The 15,055-nt window shown below is 38.8% G+C and overlaps 1 long non-coding RNA gene and 1 other non-coding gene across 2 annotated transcripts; both read left to right on the top strand.

Annotated features, from left to right (window-relative positions):
- Positions 1–7,054: 7,054 nt before the first annotated feature.
- LOC128296189 (small nucleolar RNA R71) lies at positions 7,055–7,160 on the top strand. The gene has a single exon (XR_008286737.1). It is a non-coding gene; the product is annotated as a small nucleolar RNA R71 (small nucleolar RNA).
- Positions 7,161–9,987: 2,827 nt separating this feature from the next.
- LOC128295305 (uncharacterized) lies at positions 9,988–10,440 on the top strand. The gene is made up of 3 exons (XR_008285665.1): positions 9,988–10,071; positions 10,183–10,267; positions 10,382–10,440. It is a non-coding gene; the product is annotated as an uncharacterized LOC128295305 (long non-coding RNA).
- Positions 10,441–15,055: the final 4,615 nt, after the last annotated feature.

Here is a 15,055-nt window from a genome sequence, read left to right as displayed (position 1 = left end):
CTCAATAGTCAATAATGAAAAGTCATTACCATAGGCTTGCATGAAAATCAAATCTCCACCACTATAAATTGAGATGAAACATCGATCAAAAGGTCTTTAGAGGGTTGTAACATGGCTTTGGTTAGAGGATGTGGTCACAAGCTGAAATAAAGGGTTAGAATCAAGATTGAATTGAAAAATTTTCCTAACTAGAAAAATGACTAGTCATCAATTGCGTACAACAGAGCATTTTCTCAAAATATGGAATTTAACTTCTTTAGCTCAGAAGATCACTACTAAAATGTATACATGAATTTTTTTTTTATTTAAGAACAAGTCAAAATTATAAAATAGAATAAAACATAGCTAAGCAATTATTCCAACTCAAATCTTGACAAAAATAAGGATCAAATTAATTTAGGGGGTTTCAACAATAATGAGTTATGAGTTAATATTGAGGGTACATCAATGAATGGGTTGTTAGGCTCAAGGGGGTTCTGATAAACCGTAAATTATACATATATTTACCCCATGTTTAATGCATTTTATGGATGATTTCTCATTAGAATCAGTGAATTCGGTGCTTCTAATGCTTTAATTTCATGTTTTATACTTAAGAGAGCATAGGAAAGCGAAAGAAACGAGAAACGGGCCAAAAACGGAGAAAATGGGCCAAAGTACAAAATCAACACGGCCTGGACCTCCTCATACGGGCAGACCACATGTCCGTGTCAATTTGGCAGGCTCGAGCACGGCCTGAAGTAATCGAACACGGGCGTGTGCCACGGGCATGTCCCTGTTGAGCCCAAGTTGAGTCTAATATGGAAAAGGCTAATTTTGAGGGCTTCTAGGCATTCCAAAGCCTATAAATACACCCGAGAGGAGGAAGAAAAGGGAGACGGAGAAGGGGGAATAAGGAATTACTCCAAGGAAGCTGATTGATCCATCTCAGAAGCCGAATTTATCATCAAACTGAAGATCTCTCCTCAATTTCCCTTCAGGAGTTTTGGGTTTTCTTTATGTTTTGTATTCTTTATTCTTCTGAGATGTTTTCTTATTTAGTTATGAACTAAAACCCCTAAATACCTAAGGGGAATGAAACCTAAGACAAATCTTGTTATTATTTCCTGAATCGTATGATAAATATTTAACTTGTTCTTAATTATGTATTCTTAATTCTTGTTTTGATATCCCAGGATACTGATTCAAGACATGCTCTTATTCAAAGGAGGAATAGACCCTCTCTAAGAGCATATTTTTCATAATTAAGCGGAGTTGATTGCGCGCCTAGACATAGGGTGACAAGATTTTGTCGGATTAGGGTGAAACCTAATAAGGGGATCCATAGATCGAGTTAATGCAACCCTAGAGTGTTAACTAGAGAAAAGTCTCGATTATTCAATCTAGGATTAGACGTTATTAGTCTTGAATAGGATAATAACATAACTTAGGGATCTCTACGGAACAAGTTGAATGAATAAATCGTCTGATTCGGAGCCAAAATAACAAGTAAAGTCTAGGTGGATTTTTCCTTAGGTATTGTCTTAAGTCAATCGATTTTTCCTAAAAGCAATTCCCCAATTCTTTTCTCTGTGTGTTCTTAGTTTAGATAATTAGTTAATTAAAACAAAACCTCTTTATTCTTAGGCTAGATAATAAAAAGACAATCATTACTAGTACTTTTAGTTACTTTGGGTTCGACAATCTGGTCTTGCTACAACTATACTACTGCTCGATAGGTACACTTGCCTACATTGCGATAATAGTTAGTTTCAAGAACAATTAATTATAAATTTTTAAAACCTATCACAAAATCACACGATCAAGTTCACTAAGGGTTAATTGTGAAGGTAGGCTTTTGTGGAGTGAGTGGGTTAAACATAAGTGCCTTTATCATTTTGACATATCAAATTAAATGGTGTGGTCTTGACATGCATAATCAAGCAAGTTCTAGAATAACAATTCAATACTGACACACTCATAATGAAAGTGAGCATGAAAGAAATAATAGATGCTCTAAAGGCTCAAGATCTTACAAAAATTATGGTTTTTTGATGTTTAAACTTGTGGATTTCAATTCAAGAGAATACCTAAACTTGGGGAAACAGCTTAAAATTTTTAAATTCTTAAAAATCAACTTATCATGCTTAATTCTTTGATATCTTAAAGTTTAAATAATCAATGCATAAATGCCTATGTTTTAATTCAAGATATATTAATAAAAGTGATAAATCAATCAAAATTTATCCTAAACATGATATGAGAACTTTTCAAGAGAACAAGGCAATCATTCAAGGATTTTTCTGATAGTGAAAATGAATACCCCCCCCCACACTTAAGATGTACATTTCTTTCAATGTAAAAAGATAGATATATAGAAAAGAATATAAAAATAAGATAGGGAGAGAAGTGAAATTTCCTAAGTGATGAATGAATTTCCTTGAACTGGAGTTTTGGAGAATAATGGGCGTGAGGGTGGAGGAGAATACTTCGGCGGTGGTAGAGTTCATTAGTCCATAAGTCTTGCGCCAAAAAAATATTATATTTGAAGTTGGTTATGGTCGTGAGCTTTGGATCTCTTTATAACTGTGATAGAATCATTTACTCTTTTAGGAAATATATAAGGAAGAGTAAGTACTCAATATGAATTAGCCGAAATTAAAATTTGTAAAATAATAATTATAAGTCCTAATAAAAATAAGATGAAAGAAAAATAAAAATTAGTCTTAAAATAAAATAAAATTAACAACATAAAATAATAAATAAAAGTTGTTAAACATCTTCATCGCAAGATGGTTCGCAAGGTGGGGGTGGCGATGAGAGGTTGAGGTGCTGACAAATCTGGTGTAGTGTAGCATCAATGTGATCGAAGCGCTAAAAACATTGCAGCTCGAATCGAGTTAGGCGCTCAGAGATGTCAGTGTATGAAGCCGCCGCATAAACTGGACGAGAGGGTGGTGGTGGCTGAGATTGTTGGTCCTCGTGACGTGGAGGGACATCATCAGTAATGTCCTCGGGAGCCTCATCCTTGGTGGATTGGGTGAGACGGTACTGAGGAGGGTGGGTTCCTCGGCGTTTCTTGATCATCCTCATACTAAGCATGCTCGAGATGCCTTGTGGGGACATCTAGCCAATAAGACTAAGGGAGGATGATTGGGCTGCTGTGTTGAGGAGCCCGAAGTGCCATGCTAGTCGAGTCACGTAGGGGCCAATGGAGATGACCCCCCTCCGATGCCACTCCGTCTGGTGGTGAATGACGAGGGAAATAAAGTAGGCAAGGTCGAGTACATGCCCGTTCGCCATGCTCCATAGAAAGTAGGCGTCGTGAGTGTTGACGACGCCGGTGCTCTTTCGACATCCTATCAAAGTGTGTGCCAAAATGGCGTGTAGGTACCTCAAGGAGGGAGAGAGAGCCGATGCCTTAGAGCGGCTCGGGTTGTAGGTGGCTGAACCGGGGACCAAAGAGTACTAGCACTTCGAAGGAGAGTATTGGATGTGGCAACAGAGAGTGTCGAGGTCATTCTCATCCATGAACTCCTCTGTGTATAGGCCCAAAGCTATACCCAACTCGGGCACACTCAACTGGCGGACTAAACCACTGAGACGGAACTGGACTGTTCCAGGATCATCAAAGTTGGTCATGACGTCTTGAACATGGAATGTCGAGCAAGGTTCAAGTGTGAGCTCAAGGTATGTCGGCTCGATGATCGTAAAAAAGAGGTCCCATGGTCCAGTTGTTAGGAGTGCTCGTACATCGTCAGCCAACTGGACTTGTTCAAGCGCTGTCCAGTCAATGGAGCAGCCCACACCTAAAGGTCACACTCATAGGATTTGGAATAGGCCCTCCTGATTGCCAGGTGGAAATTGGAGGTATGTGTGGCGAATTTCCATGGTAAGACTAGAGGAAGATGACGCTCCTTTCCTTTTCTTCAAAGCAGGGACGACGGCTTTCTTTCCTCATAAAGATGACATGGTGTACCTGTAATGGAAATTGAACTGGAATGTGAATACTTTCCATGGGGCTTACATATTAACCTATACTATAATAGCCAAAGTAAATGTGCCAAATAACCCTTATGAGAATAAATAATGGAGATATCTAAAGAATTAATTTGTGTGGGATTAATAGCATGAAACCGATAGAAACAATAACCATGAATAAATAATGGAGAATAAATAATAGAAACAATTACCAAAACAAAACTTAAAAATATACATTTATCTACTTAACTATGAATGTGTACGTAAAATAGTCAAATGGAGCATAGAAATCATGAAATGACTAAGAACTTCAACATGAAAAGGATGATAACTACTCTAGATACGAAGTTTGAGTGATAGAAGATGAAAATAACATGAAAAGTGCAGATTACTGTGATAAATAGCATTAGAAATCAATAAACTAAAAGAGAAAAGAGTAAACAAATGCTAGAAAGAGGAGAATGAGCATAAAAAATGTGGTTGGAAGCGGCGCACGAGCGTGTTAGGGAGGCCGTGTGGACTTGCAGCAGCTAGAGTTAGGGATTTTTAGTGAAGAAGACAATGAATAGTGTAGAGTATTTATAGATTTTGGGACACACGGCCAGGGAACACGCCGTCTGACAATTGACTGACGCCCGTGTTCCTTGGGCGTGTGGGTGCACACGACCGTGTCGCACGACCATGTCTATCTTCGTTCGGTTCTTCCACACTCGTGTATGTAGTCCACACCTGTGTTAATCTAACAGGTTCGACCACGGTTGCTTGGTACGGGCGTGTCGCATACCCGTGTTAATTTGATAGGTTTGGCCACTGTTTCAAGGCACGGGCATGTCGCACTCCCGTGTTGTTTTGGCAGGTTCGCCCACGGCCATGTCGTACGGCCATGTCGATTTATCATAGCCCGTGCTGGGGAAAATCTTTGCCTTGTTTCCACAAGGCCTAAGGCACGCCCATGTGCTAGGCCGTGTCTGTGTAGGAAACCTGTATTCAAGAGCTTTGTTAGTAAGTTAGGTGTTAAACACTAAATTTTAAAGAAGTTAATACAGTTAGTGCTCGGGTTGCCTTCCGAGAAGCGCTTATTTATAGTCTAATCTGGACTTACCTTTCCATTGAATGGTCATGGTGGTTCGAGGAGTTTATACTCCTCATTCCTACTGTGAATCTCATCAAAATAAGGTTTTAAGCGGGTATTGTTTACCTTAAAAGTGCCGAACTTGGGATGATTTACCTCAACTGTACTGAATGCAAAAATGCTAAATACCGTAAGAGAGATTTCTTCATTTGGTTTGGTAGTGACAATGTGAGGATCTGCAGCATCTATTAAAACTTTATCTCCAACCTTATGTTGATTTGGAAAGGTATTGAGCTCATCCTGGCGTAGTTTTAGTTTATCGTGTGTTCTCGGTTTATGTGTCCACCATTCATCTAGCTCCTCGATTTGTAGCCTTCATTCTTCATAAATAGGTCCTCTACTATTGCTTGAGAATGGCTCATGTACATCCTTTAGACTCATTTCCTGCAAAGTAGGTTGCACCATATTGTCAATTTTAGTAGAATGGTTTAGACGATCACCTTCAATTTTCGATGTGTTGCCAGAATTTTGAGCTTTAAGGGTGATTGTTTCATCTCCCACACGAAGTGTGAGCTCACCTGTACAAACATCAATAATCGTTTTAGCAGTTTCTAAAAAGGGCCTTCCTAAAATCAAAGGAGTGTTGCTATCCTCCTTTATGTCTAGAACAATGAAGTCAACGGGAAATATAAATTTATCGATTTTAACTAGCACATCTTCAATAATACCCCTGGGAAATTTTATAGTTTTATCTGCTAACTAAATGCTCATCCTAGTGTGTTTGGGTTTCCCAAGACCTAATTATTTGAACATTTTGTAAGGCATGACTTTAATACTAGCCCCTAAATCAGCTAATGCATTGTTAACATCTAAACTACCAATTAAGTAAGGAATTGTAATATTCCCTGGATCTTTTAATTTGTTGGGTAGCTTATTCGGCAGAATAGCTGAGCAAACTATGTTTAGCTCCACATGCGACACCTCGTCCAACTTCCACTTATTTGCTAAAAGCTCCTTTAAAAATTTCATTGCGCTTGGCATCTGTGATAGAGCTTCAATAAACTGTAAGTTAATGTGTAATTTTTTTAAAAGTTTAAGGAATTTACCAAATTGTTCATCTGAACGGTCTTTCCTTGTCACATTGGGGTATGGAACATGAGGTTTATATTCGACATTCACTAATTTGTTTTTATTATGACCTACCTCACCTTGACCTCTGCTCGCCACAATTTCTTGCCTCAGTTTTGGCTCAGGCTCAATGAATCCTTCTTTATCTTGAACATTAATTGCATTAAGTTGTTCCCTTGGGTTGGGTTCAGTATTACTTGGCAAGCTACCTTGTGGTCGTTCGGAGATTAGTTTGGATAGCTGGCCTATCTGAGTTTCGAGCCCTTAATCGACGCTTGTTGATTTTAAAGTGCTGTCTCGGTGTTCTGAAGACGAGTTTCTGACACCGAGATGAATTTGGTTAGCATCTCCTCAAGGTTTAGCTTCTTTTCTTACTGGTAAGGTGGTTGTTGAAATCCCGGAGGATTTTGTGGCCTTTGATTCCTTTGACCACCCCAGGAGAAATTTGGGTGGTTCCTCCAACCTACATTGTAGGTATTGCTATAAGGATTATTTTGAGATCGAGGATTATTACCCATGTAATTTAATTGTTCGTTCTCCATGTTATGGCTATAGGATTGATATTCTGAATTGCTTGATCCACCTCCACTGACTTCACAGTGCATTACTGGATGAACCTGCGAAGAGCCAAGCAAACCATCAATCTTTTTATTTAGAAGTTCTACCTGGTTTGACAGCATAGTAACCGAATCAACGTTATAAACGCCTACTGTTTTAGTTGGCTTAGTCCTCATGACTTGCCACTAATAGTTATTCAGTGACATCTCTTCAATAAATTCGTAAGACTCTGCAGGTGTTTTGTTATTGATGGTTCCTCCGGCTGCTGCATCAATCATCTGTCTTGTCGAGGGATTCACACCATTGTAGAATGTTTGAACTTGCAACCATAGAGGTAATCCATGGTGAGGACACCTTCGCAGTAGGTCTTTGTATCTCTCCCATGCATCGTAAAAAGTTTCTAAGTCCATCTGCACAAATGAAGAGATATCATTACGTAATTTGGATATTTTAGCCGGCAAAAGAAAAAGGGAATAATTGACCCTCATGGTAACGAATTCAACCACTGTTTAGCTTTGTTCCTTAAAGAAAAAAGAATAACCGAAGATGAACGGCATCATCAGAAACGCCATTAATTTTAAATGTATCACAGAATTCCAGGAAATTTGCCAAGTGAGTGTTTAGATCCTCATCCTGCGAACCATCAAACTGAACAAATTGCTATATCATTTGAATAGTGTTAGGTTTTAGATCGAGTTAATGCGACAATAGGGGTTTTAATTAGAAAGAGATTTCGATTAATCAACCTAGAGTTAGTTGTTTTTAGTCTCGAGAGAGATATTAACACAAGCTAGGGATTCCTACGGATTAAGTCAAGTGAATAAATCATCTAATTCAGAACTACTAAGTGAAGTCTACGTGGATTCTTCTTTGGCCATTATCTTCTCCATCAGTTTTCCAAAAGTATTGTCCAACTTTAGTCTCCGTCGTATTCTTAGTTAATTAGATAGTTAAATTAGTTTAAAAACATCCCTTTAATTCTTAGGCTAGATAATAAAAGGATAGTAATTACTAGTAATTTTAGTCCTTGTGGATACGATATTTCGGTCTCACCACAACTATACTACTATTTTATAGGTGCACTTGCCTGAGTCGAATTTTTTAGTTAGTTTAGCGACCATCAAGTTTTTGGCGCCATTGCCGGGGACTAAGATATTAGGAACACTTAATTTTTATTACTTTAGCCATTTTTATTTTTATTGCAATTTAATTTAATTTTTATTTTAATTACTAATTTTTCTTTTATTTGCTTTTGGCAGGTTTTTATAGTTTATGACTAGAAAAAACCCATCAGGACCTCTACTTTTTGACAGCGAAATTGAAAGCACAACTCGTAGAAATTGTAGAGAGATAAGAGGAATTCTACGGTATATAGAGAAAGAGCACGAGGACGATACCAATAACACCGAGGAGATGGCTAAAAATCAAAATAATCCACTGTAACACCCCGAATTTGGGCCTAGAAGTATTGGGCCTTGAGTGTGGGTCCGTAAGGAGGTTTTATATAGGTATTTAATTGTGCAATGAAATGACACAATTAAATGTCCGCTTTGGTGGTTAATGGCCCTGAGAAGTGTTAGAGAAATCTTGGGTTCAAACTTGGGCTCTAGCAAAAATTTTGGTATTAAGTGAAAAAAAAACCTGGATGCTTGGATGAGGGTTTTTAAATTATTATGTTAAATAAATGACACAAGGAAGCTTGTAGTCTAGTGGTTGTGGCGTCATTAAGGTTGTATGGGAGCCTGGGTTCAAGCCTTGGCTCTTGCAATTTATTTTGGGTTTTTTAAAGGGAACCTGGACTTTGGCCTTTAGACCTTATAATTAATTGGGGATAAAATATGACACAAAAAGCCTTGTGGCTTAGTGGCAAGTAGCGTGTGGAGCATTTAAGGGGAGGCATTGGTCCGAATCCCATGGCAAGCAAAGAGCATTTATTTTGCTAACAGGGGGCGGCAAGAGTTGGTGTTGAATTTAAACTCTAATGTTGGAGGGATCCCACATCGGGAAGCTAACATAAGAGTGGATCTGGTCGGCTTTAAATAGAGAGAACCATGAGGAGAGTAGAGGTACCTTTCTTGGCTGATCCCTTTCGCTGTATGGCGTGCTCGTTTGGGTTGGGCGTCGGCTAAGAGTGCTCGGAGTGTGGATTAACTCCAGTCTCCTATCAGGTGTGTATTTCCCACTACTCTAGTTGTAGGATGGCTACTTCGGGCCGTGATGGGCCGAAAGGGGTCATGTGGGCCTAATGGGCCTACAGGCCCAATTGGATAAGTTGTTTGATTATGTAGTAAATATTGGGCTAGGCTAGGTGAATCTAATATTTGTGGCTAGATTTGGGCTAAAAGGGCCACACGAGTGTGTGGGCCCATTTGGGCCGAGAATAGGCTTTAGGCCCATTCGTATTGTTATCCCTGTTTAGAATACTTTAGTTTACTAAAATTACCGAAATACGCTTAGTTTGTAAAAATACTGAAATACCCTCGATTTGTAAAATTACTGAAATACCTTCGACTTGTAAAATTACCAAAGTACCCCCGATTTACATAATTACCATTTTACCCCCGATTTACATAATTACCCTTTTAACCCCGATTTACATAATTATCGTTTTACCCTCGATTTACAGAATTACCATTTTACCCTCGATTTATAGAATTCTTGTTTTACCCTTGATTTCTGAAATTCTTGTTTTACCTCGATTTACAAAATTACTAAAATACCCTTGGTTTGTAAAATTACCAAAATACCCCTAGTTTGTAAAATTACCAAAATACCCTTGGTTTGTGAAATTACAGCAATACCCTCAATTTGTAAAATTACCAAAATACCCTTGATTTACAAAGTTACAAAATACCCTTGACTTTCTAAAAATTATAGAAATACCATTGGTTTACAAAATTACTGAAATACCCTTGGTTTGTAGATTTACCAAAGCACCCTTGTAGGATGAAATGACTAAAATACCCCTAATAGGTAAAAAGACCGTAAAGCCCCTATAGGGTAAAGTGACCGTAATACCCCTGTATGGTAAAATGATGAATATGCCCTTATGTTCCGTATGACTGATGTACTTAGGATTTACATATATTGATATTGGATTAGTTAAGTTTGAGTGACAGGTGGTGGTTATTGTAGGCGATTGATTTTGGAAACGTTTCAACTTCAACCCATAACAGGTGTGTACTAACCCTCGTAATAGCTTAGATTAAATTTGTTGAAAAGCCGAAAGCTTCATATTTTAGTGATTTGGGAATTAATATTTAGATCTATTTTCTACGCACGTTTAAGTTGGATTCACAACGGATATGGGGTAGGAAGGTATTTGGAACGTTCTTCAACGAGTAGATCTCTTGGTAAGTATTCAACCTTCTTTCCATTTGTATCTTGTGGTTTAAGAAAAGTGAAAACCCTCCGTCGACTAAGGCTAAAAGGGTTTTTGGTGTTATTTGGTTTGTTGGTACTAGTGAGGATTAAAGGCTACCGATCGAGGAGTGTGTGAAAAGCTTGGATCATCGGAGTGACTAAATCTAGTCATCAACTTCGGCAAAGGTATGAACCCAAAGGCCATTGTGGATGGTGGCCGAATGTGTAAGTGATGATAATAGGTAGTTTTCGATTTGGTTTAATATTAACATGGTCTAATCTATAAGTGGTTGATTATAGGAGAAATCGCATAGGAGATCTCGTCAAGGAATATCGCAAATCAGGTGTGTAACGAACCCTTTTTCATAGGTTAAAGCGATAAATGCCGAAAAGGCGAAATGTCGAAATTCTGGTATTTCGAGGACTTGTGAGCAAGCGAACGCTCACTAGTTATTTAGAATCGATAAGATGATGATCGGGAACAATGGAAACGGTAAGAACGTGATTTTTGGAATTCACGGTAAGTTGGGCTCGAGGGGCTGCAATAGAGCCCAATAGGCTTTCGGGCCCATTTGGGTAAAATTGGTAGAAAACAAAAATCTGTTAAATTGCATGTTAAGACTGTTAATACTGTTGTGTATATAGGCTAAATGGGTCTAGATGACGAAATTGGCTAAGTAGGGCCCATTAGGGGTTTTAGGCCCAATAACTCGATTTCGTTAAAAATGGGCCAGAATCACTGTTTTGCACCCATGAATTGTTAGTAACCGTTAATGAACATGGAAACCCTAATTTTTTGTAAAATTACAAGATTACCCTTATAACATGAAAATGAACATTTTGCCCCTAGGTAAAAATGACCATTATACCCCTAGGGTTTATATATGAATTTAATACATGGGATTTTGATAAACATTGTATGGATGATATGCACATGATATGTATGATATGCACATGATGTATTCATAAATGCATTGGGTTGGGTTTTATATGAATGGAGGAAGTGAAAAGGGCTTATGCCCTGCTTATTAAAGGGCTTATGCCCCGCTTATTAAAGGGCTTATGCCCGCTTATTAAAAGGGCTTTTGCCCGCTTATTAAAAGAGGCTAGGCCTCGGTTATATGATAAAGCAACTATCTTGCCAAAGGAGAGTTATGGCGGGGTGGGTCGAGTTAATCCCACATGGTGTGTTGGTTGGTACGGTGGAGAGTAACGGATGGTGGGTTGAGTAGTCTCCCAATTGGGCTTGCATTCTTTCAACGACATTATACATGATATTGAAATGGGCCTATGGGCCATACTGCGTTTCTGAGAAAGGCTTGCCCAAGAATATGAAATTTGAAAAGGCTTTGGCCCAGTGTTATGAAATATGAAAAGGGCTATGGCCCAGTACATGTTTGAGATTGGATTTGGGCTTAGACCCAACAGGCTGTTATTGTTTTGGGCTCGAAGGGCTTGTTGCACACTGAGTTTCCAAACTCACCCCTTTCCTTAACCTTGCGGTGAGCCTTGATGTGGGAACTCAATGGAGGGATTGAGAATGGCCACGGTGTTCATCTTTGGGCTTTTAAATAAGCGTTGGTTTTCATTTAATTTCCTTCAATTATTATTTATTTTTGGGTTGTAATAAGGCCAATTTTAACTTTTCTTTTATTTCTTTTCGGGATAAGTTTATTTTTAATAACTTCAAACCTGGTTGATAATTATTCAAATGGGCTAGACTTAGGACGTGTTTACAAAACGATACTTGTTTTCAAAATATCTCAACATTATGATTAATTGATTTATCAAAGACGTCCACTTAAACAAATTTAAACTCAGTATAACAAAGTGTGGTTATGGTTGTGGGCATGTCTAGGATTGGATCCAATCAAAGAGCTTGGTACTTAAGCAGCCTTCATGGCTCACCTCCTCTCGGATACCTACCTGGTGCCTAGCTTTCATACACTTTGTTAACTCAACAAAATATATGGTTTTTTTAAAAACACTAAAATGGAACGTGGGTTTTCAACTCCAATGTGGCACGTCAGATTCGGCCATAACGTCTGGGCCGGGTTTGGGGTGTTACATCCACTGCCTCCTGTGGTTGTCGCAAATCTAGTAAATCAGAATCCTACTCCTCGTACTACGTATGACTATGGTAAGCCCAATTTAACAAGAACTGAATTGAGTATAGTTAGACCTGCTGTTGTTGCAAATAATTTTGAACTGAAACCTAACACGATTCAAATGATACAATAGTTTGTTCAGTTTGATGGCTTGCAGACGAGGATCCAAACACTCATTTAGTAAATTTTTTGGAATTCTGCGACACCTTTAAGATCAATGGCATTTCTGACGATGCCACTCGCCTTTGGTTATTTCCCTTTTCATTATAGAATAAGGCTAAACAGTGGTTGAACTCGTTACCATGAGGGTCAATACAAATGACCGAAAAATTTTTGCTTAAATATTTTTCGCCAGCTAAAATGACAAAATTGAGGAATGATATCTCTTCTTTTGTGCAGATGGATTTAGAAACACTTTATGATGCGTGGGAGAGATACGTGCCCTCACCATGGGTTACCTCTTTGGATACAGGTTCAAACTTTCCACAACGGTTTGAATCCCTCAACCAGACAAATGATCGACGCAGCTGCTGGTTGAACCATCAATAATAAGACACCTGAAGAGGCTTATGAGTTCATAAAAGAGATGTCACTGAACAATTATCAGAGGCAAGTCATGAGGACAAAGCCAAAAAAAGCAGCCGGCATTTTTAATGTCGACTCGATGCTTTCAAATCAGGTAGAACTTTTGAATAAAAAGATTGATGGTTTATTTGGTTCTACGCAAGTACATCCAACAATGCAGTGCGATGCAAGTGGAGGTGGAATGAGCAATTCAGAATATCTAACCTACGGACCAAACATGGAGAATGAGCAAATAAATTATATAGGTAACAATCCTTGACCTCAAAATAATCCTTACAGTAACACTTACAATGAAGGTTGGAGGAACCACCCAAATTTCTCATGGGGAGGCCAAGGGAATCAGAGACCACCACCCCCTCCAGGCTTCCAACAACAACCTTACTAGCAAGTTAAAAAGCCAAACCTTGAAGAGATGATGACAAAGTTTATTTCAGTGGTGGAAACCCATTTTCAGAACACTGAAACTGCACTTAAAAATCAACAAGCATTGATTCAAGGCTCGAGAATCAAATAGGACAGCTGGCTAAAATGATTTCTATAACACCTCAAACCTAGCCTAGAAGTTTAGACCGAATTCGGAATGCTACATTGATCACTGAAGTGATCGTGAGAAAATCTTACAAAAACCAGTCACTCCTAATTCAATTTCTGAAAACATTAATATTAAGTATTTAAAACTGGAATAATAAAACAATTAAGTTTTAAAGCCAAAATAGTACCACAAAATTAAAACTTTGCATTTCAACTGAGTAACAAAATAAAAATTTGAAATCACAAACTAATGGTTTATACTGCCTGAGTCCTCCGCATACCGAGCCCAGCATCCAAAATTCTGAAGTGTACTTGAAAGGGGAAACAGAAGAGTGGGTAAGCTATACGAGCTTGGTGTGAGATTAAACCAATTAGCTACTGAAGCAGAAACAGATATAGTAAACCTGAAAATAGTTCAGCAGCGGACCATACTTATAGACCGGCTATAACAAAATAGACCATATGTAACTTTATAGTCATATGGCTCTGTCAGACCCAATAATGGTAATTCTTAGTAGTCACAAACTGGGCCTAAGCCCTTTTCCAAAATCAGAATCGGTTGGGCCTTAGCCTATCACACAAGGTTCCTTTAGACATGAGTGTCTTTCAGTCAAATAATACAATCAGGCTTCTCAGTCAATCAGACAATCAAATATTTTAGTCAAATAGTCAAACAGATATTGTAGTCACAGAATCACACAGATGCATATAAGTGCAAATGAGTTATAAAATAACCCACCCATCTAACCAACACACCATCTCCGTCCAACCCTACACTTCTTGTGGGGATTTAATAGACCCACCCATCCCTCCACTCCGAACAGGACCTCGAAAAGCCCATCCAACCTTACACACCACAGAACATCATCCTGGGTTGCCCGAAAATGATGATAATCAATATTGTCCTCGACCCACAGGGTATTAGGACCGCTCATGACCCTCTCGGTATTAGGGCTATCAATAAGCTGTACAATACCATGCAGAATATCACGATACAGACATGCATTATAACTACCATATGAGATATGTTACGCAGCAATGCTAGTGTATAAGCTACATTGTGCTATGCGGTGAACTGCAATATAGACATGCAGTATAACTTCCAGATCAGATATTGGTATGTAGCATAGTTAACGTACACGTAATACAGTACAAGGTGGTAAACCGCTATACCGTTATCAGTAATGTCCACAACCCTCAGGGTATTGGGACCGCCCATGACCCTCTGGGTATTAGGGGCTATTAGAATGCAGATAAACTGCCAAATCGTAAATCTCCCTTCTCTTCAACATCCCACCCCAAAAGCTTTGTATGCAGAGGTATGCATGCGGATGCCCAACTCAGAATACCAGTTCCAGACATTTAATCAGAATAACCATTCACATTCAGTCAGTCAATACAGAATCAAACATGTGCACACACTCATAACTCGAATTAAGTATCTAGCTTGTCACACAACCAATCACATATGACATACATATGAAGTCCAGATCAGAGTCATAATTACCCTCAGTAAAGCTGAGTCGAGGGTTGACACTTACAGAGTCACAATTACACTTAAATCAACATAATACAATAATTCTGCAAGTTAGAACCACATGGCCGTGTGTCTTTACCGTGTGGTATTGCTCAGGCTAAGTGGGGGTTTACACGCCCATGTGGAGGCCTCAACCGCCCATATAAAGGCCCCACACGCCTGTGTGGAGGGGGCACAAGCCCGTGTGGACAACCCGTGTAACTCACTGTCCAA

The sequence above is a fragment of the Gossypium arboreum genome, chromosome 7, assembly GCF_025698485.1.
Source record: "Gossypium arboreum isolate Shixiya-1 chromosome 7, ASM2569848v2, whole genome shotgun sequence".
Lineage (NCBI taxonomy): Eukaryota > Viridiplantae > Streptophyta > Magnoliopsida > Malvales > Malvaceae > Gossypium > Gossypium arboreum.
Note: the sequence above shows the minus strand (reverse complement) of the source record. Positions and strands in the feature narration are given on the sequence as shown.